A 6,343-nucleotide genomic window follows, 5' to 3' on the forward strand; every position below is an offset into this window, starting at 1 on the left:
TACAACAGTCATAACTATTGACTCGACAAACTTTTTCTGTTTTTTTTAACGGCAAATTTGGATCACTGACGGATTACTAGAGTATCATCGTGCCACCAGCGGAACCACCCGATCATATCTGTAACACTCGTCTTACTTAATTATTATTTTATATGAAAAATAATCGCTTTTCAAAAACAAAATGCATTTCTACCAAAACCTTGGTTAATAGTTAAGTTGTACATCATCATAGAGTATTAACATAACAATCTAACTTGTTTAAAACATTCAACATCTACTAATGTTTATAAAACATCATTGTCCAAACATGTCTAATTTAACGCGGAAGCTACAAAATTTGGTGTTCGGTTCTTGCATCATTGCTTGATCGGCATCCGAAATGAAATGAGCACTACCTGAGGTCAAAACCACATCAATTATTAGTTTTGACAATGTTATAATGAACATATACAAGTCTTATTATCATACACATAACAAAAAAAAAAAACAAAAATATCAATTTATGGTCTGTCGCGCCACGCGCCAGACTCAGATGTAACCTTCGCGTGCCGCGGGCAGCCCCGCGTGTCGCGCCACTGTCTTGGGTCCCCGTCGCGTGGCGCGGGGGAGTATGTTTTCTAGCAGGTCCAGTTTCTGGACCTGCATATTTGCCCAGTTTCAAAAATTTGTAAAAATCTAACTTTAAAATAGTATAACTTTTTACTCGTCTGTCCGTTTTAGTTGATTCTTTTTCCTATGAGTCCGTAATAAAATTACGGATCCAACCATGTAAATTTCACCTAACGAAACCTGATTCATGAATGAATGGTTCACAAAATTCCTGTTTCGATTAATCGACCCATTAACTATGTGTGCATATTGTTCACCAATTTATACTTTGGCATTCTAGACTTATTCACCCATTCCCCGGGCTTGGATTACTTAGCGTGTTTATACCATTACATGGCTTTACGCTCGCACTAGGATTTCATGCTTGTTTATCGAAAATTTAAGCATGCCACTTGTGAAATTCTTGCAACTAGTTTCTACCGTTTGACTCAATATCACGGATTTATAAACTCAATTTAGTATATCCATTCATTGGTTCATTGCTATCTAGCATTAGCACAATATGAGACTTTCGAGTCACTACACACAAAATAATTTTTAAGGACATAGATTTGGCCCGTTTGGTTGTCGAGTGAAATCCTCACTTCAATGACAAGCCAAACTATTTCTAACCGTTATTTTGACCCGTTTGGATGTCAAGTGAGCTTCGCCACTTCAATAACACACCAAAACGCATATATTACACTAAGACATCATTAACAAGCTAAATTCAATCATTTATACATAATGTAACGGAACCCATGTCGCGTACCTTTCAAAGCACCCCCTTCAGTCGCGCGTCACCACCGGCTTGTCCACTTGACGCTCCAGTTTCCTTTCCTATAGAGTTCAATCACAACATGTTTAGAACTCTTTTGTTTACATATAACGCATAGTTCACCTTAACTCTACAAACACGCGTTTTAGCTCAAATTTCCAGTTTTTAATCCCCTTTTAGGCATTTTCACAAACACCTTAAGGGCATAATTTCTCATAACCTATTTTCAAGTTCATAACTTTTTATTTAGCCAAGATTAACATCAATTAGGCAATTTTACACATATTTTAACATCAACATTTCAGAAATTACTTAATAAAACTCGGATTACGCTAGAACAAGAATCATAATCCTAATGTTTATCAAGTTTCTACAAAACCCATTAATCACCTACAATGGTGATTATGAACCCCACAAGTATCAAGCAAAATTTTAACAAGAAATCATCTAGGGTTTATCCCTAGACATCATATTACTCCAATTTCATTCGTACAACACTCATGCAACATCAAATTCGAATTTCCTATGTTCATTAAGAAATTTAAATGAGAATTTTCTACAAAATTTACATACCTTATGATCCCTTTCACTGAGGTGATCACTAATCTATGTTCGGATTTTGATTTGGGACAGAATTTAGTCTTTAATTTGATCAAATGTCATGAACTAGGGTTTGGAGAAGCTCTGGTCCCCCCCCCCCTCTGTGTTTGATCGATCCCAGCATACTCAAATGTGTGTTTTGTGATTTAAAAATGGTTTTTATTATAATTAGTTTCATTTTTAACACCTTTGGTCCCTCTAATTTCCTTTAGTTCATATTTTGAGTGTTTTAACCCACTTATGAGTTACTACAAGACTCGTAACTAACTGGGTTATTTAGTCCTAGTTAGTTTGTTCTTGTTTATTTAATGCTTTATAATTCTAAAATATAGTTTTATATTTTCGGGGTGTTACAAGTCCACCCCCTTAAAGAGGGTTTCGTCCCCGAAACCAAGGTACGTACCGAATAGTGAAAGGTAGAGCCGTTGCATCTCCTCTTCGGACTCCCATGTGGTATCCGAACCCTTTATGTGTTCCCATTTGACCGTTACTTGGTTAATCTCTTTGTTCCTTAAGCTTTTCACTTTAGGGTCTAGAATTGCTATCGGCTTCACTGCATAATTAAGACTATTATCCACCTCAATGTCATCGTAGTGGATATAAGTTGTTTCATCGGCTAGACACTTCCGGAGATGTGATACGTGGAATGTGCTATGAATTCCACTCAGTTCCTCGGGCAGTTCGAGACGGTATGCTACCTTACCAACCCGTTCGATGATTCTAAATGGCCCAATAAACCTCGGGCTTAACTTTCCCCTTTTTCTAAATCGAATAATCCCCTTCCACGGAGATACCTTTAACATAACCTTGTCACCGACTTGAAACTCAATTGGTCTTCTTCTTTTGTCTGCATACGATTTTGTCGATCCTGAGTCGCTTTCAAATGGGCTCGGACCAATTCAATTTTCTCATTCGTGATTCGGACTACATCCTTATGTGCAAGCTCACGCGGACCAACCTCATCCCAACACACTGGGGTTCGACATTTTCTACCGTAAAGCATCTCGTACGGAGCCATACCGATGCTTGCATGGTAACTGTTATTATATGAGAATTCTACCAATGGTAGATAAACATCCCAACTTCCCCCGAAGTCGATAATACACGCCCGTAACATATCTTCCAATGTTTGTATTGTTCTTTCACTCTGTCCATCCGTTTGTGGATGATACGTCGTGCTAATGAACAATTTAGTCGCCATTCGCTCTTGTAATTCGCGCCAAAAGTTCGAAATAAACCGAGTATCCCTGTCAGACATGATTGATATCGGTACTCCGTGGCGTGCTATTATTTCATTGGTATACACTTCTAACATCTTTTCAGATGTATAAGTTTCACGAATCGGAATGAAGTGAGCACTTTTTGTCAATCTATCCACAACTACCCATATAGCATCAAAACGGCGGTTGGTTTTGGGCAATTTGGTCAACAAGTCCATTGCGATTTGTTCCCATTTCCAAACTAGGATGTCCAACAGTTGCAGTTTACCATACGGCTTTTGGTGTTCTGCCTTGACTTGCAAACAGGTCATGCACTTCTCCACATATTTTACAATATCTCTTTTCATTCCGGGCCACCAATAGTTTTGCTTTAAATCGTTATACATCTTGGTTGCCCCCGGATGAATTGAATAACGGGATTTATGGGCTTTGCCAAGTAGGAGCGCCTTGACTCCACACGAATTTGGAACCCATATCCTCCCAAAACGAGTCTTTAACCTTGGTTACCATCCGCCAATTCTTTCAATTGACCAACTATTCTTTCCTTCTTCACATTTTCCTCCTTCAATGCTTCAATTTGAGATTTCGGGATTTGTTCAAGTAAACCCGATGTTACGATTAGTTACATTGATCACACTCGAATGGGCGTATAATCTATCTTTTGGCTCAACGCATCCGCCACCACATTGGCTTTCCCCGGGTGGTAATGTATATCACAATCGAAATCTTTGACAGTTTCCAACCATCGCCTCTGCCTCATGTTTAATTCCTCCTGATCGAAGAAATATTTCAAACTTTTATGGTCGGTGAAGATAGTGCATTTTACCCCATATAAATAATGCCTCCATATCTTTAAGGCAAATACCACTGCTGCCAACTCGAGGTCGTGTGTAAGATAATTCTTTTGATGAGTCTTTAGCTGTCTCGAGGCATAGGCTATGACCTTGCCCCGTTGCATCAAAACGCACCCAAGACCCGAATGCGACGCGTCCGAGTAAACTACCATATCATCCACTCCATCGGGCAGTGTCTATAACGGAGCATGTGTCAATTTTCTTTAAGCGTTTGGAACGCCTTCTCTAGGTCTTCGCCCCAAATAAACTTTTCGTCTTTACGGGTTAGTTTAGTCAATGGCGTAGCAATCTTGGAGAAATCTTGTATGAATCTCCTATAATATCCCGCAACCCACAAAAAGCTTCTGATTTCCGAAGGATTCTTCGGTGGACTCCATCTCGCCACAGCTTCTATTTTTGACGGGTCTACTAACACCCCTTTTGCACTAATGATGTGCCCGAGAAACTGCACCTCTCGTAACCAGAAAGCACATTTCGAGAATTTTACATACAACTTCTCTCTTCTGAGCGTCTCCAACACTTCGTGTAAATGGCTTGCATGCTCTGCTTTATTCCTTGAATACACTAAGATGTCGTCGATGAACACTATCACCGACTTATCCAACATGGGTTTGCAAACCCGGTTCATGAGATCCATGAAAGCCGCGGGTGCATTGGTCACACCTAGCTTGTTTAGAGTCAACTATATCATAACATCCATAAGATGGTTAGATTGGTCATTCTATACAATGGCTATCACCCTATGGACCCTTTTTTTACACACTTATCAATCAAAGCATTCCATATATTCAACAACTAGTTTTATACCATAAATCTTTTCATTCACTAACCGTTTGAACCGTTAGTGAAGTTACTTATACAAACTAGATAGTAAGTGATTTTAAACACTTTAAGCATGTCACATAAAGTGCTATTTGTTCCCAACAATCAATATTTCATGCCTAAAGCAAGTATATACAGTCCTATGCCTTTTTCTTGGTTAATAAGAACATTATTAATGTGCAATGATTTTCTATTTAGCTACTGTAATTGACCATTTTGACCTATTTAAAATCTGAATTAGATCAACATGTTCAAATATGGATCATAGAACTCTGAAATACCTTTCCAAGCATGTATGGTACGTCTTCTAACGATGTTTCTATGATTTTATATGATTTTTACAAAATCAGGACAGCAACTTATTTTTAGCCCAAACAGCATGCTGTCTTTTCGAAATAGCCACTGAATTCGACGTTTTTGACCCATTTAACATCTGAACCAAGTCATCATGTTAACTAACAAAATGCAGATTACTCAGAGACCTTTCTAGGCATATAAAGTACACACCCTTACGATTTTTCTATAATTTATTGTGAATTTTTAAAATTTAGGTCTGCACTATATTATTTAAGCATTTCATCGAACATTTGGCGGGTTTCGCATTCAAGATTAGTCTCTAACCTATCTCTTGAACACCTTACCCCAATTTTATCAACATATCATTACAAACACACATATGTCACTAAGTTTTAGCATCAAAATCAAGCCCCTATGTCTAGTGTACATGAACGACATCAAGAACTTGAATTATAACATCAACTTTCACGATTTCAACACTCGATTTCATGTGTTCATTATATTGATATAAAAACCCACTTAACATATATATGGGTGTTTATCAAATTCCTAGTTTTCAACACTAATACATCAAGTTTTCAACTAAGATTTGTTCCTAGACGTGAATTTAACCCAATATCACTCATGTATACGACATTCATCACAAAATTTCAATTTATGAATGTTAATCAGAATTTCAAAAGATCACCAAATAACAAAATTCAACATACCTTGTGATCTCCTAGCTTGGATGATCACAAAATTAGTTAAAGCCCCAATTTTTAGCTTGATTCATCTTTGATTTTGATGAATTTTGTGGGTTTTAAGGGTTTTTGAAAGAACCCTTTTTCTTTCTCCTGATGATGATCGACCAAAACACACAGTGTGTGTGTTTTGGTTTTAGTTTTTGTTTTAATTAAAAACTTTGTCCACTTTTAACCCTTTTAGTCCCTCAATTTCCAAGGTTTTAAAAAGGTTTAACTATTTCATGTTTCCTTTATTGTTTTAACAATACTTAACTAACTACGTTGATATTCCTAGTTACTTAGTGGGTTCGGGGAAGTCATAACCCGTTTTATTTTTAAGTCCTGTTAACTCGGGCCTCTTATTAACTTTATTTCCTCAAAAGCTTTTATTCTCTTTTTATTTAATATTAGGTTTATTTATTTAAATCCTAATATTTACCGGGTTAATTTTTACCACTA

General features: G+C 37.3%; 1 long non-coding RNA gene across 1 annotated transcript; it reads right to left on the minus strand.

Annotated features, from left to right (window-relative positions):
* Positions 1-211: 211 nt before the first annotated feature.
* Positions 212-6,005, minus strand: LOC110909712. Its single transcript, XR_002575558.2, has 3 exons — positions 5,870-6,005; positions 1,361-1,428; positions 212-395 (listed from the first exon to the last, which is right to left on the minus strand). It is a non-coding gene; the product is annotated as an uncharacterized LOC110909712 (long non-coding RNA).
* Between the last annotated feature and the right edge of the window lie 338 nt (positions 6,006-6,343).

This window comes from Helianthus annuus, chromosome 15, assembly GCF_002127325.2.
Source record: "Helianthus annuus cultivar XRQ/B chromosome 15, HanXRQr2.0-SUNRISE, whole genome shotgun sequence".
Classification (NCBI taxonomy): domain Eukaryota; kingdom Viridiplantae; phylum Streptophyta; class Magnoliopsida; order Asterales; family Asteraceae; genus Helianthus; species Helianthus annuus.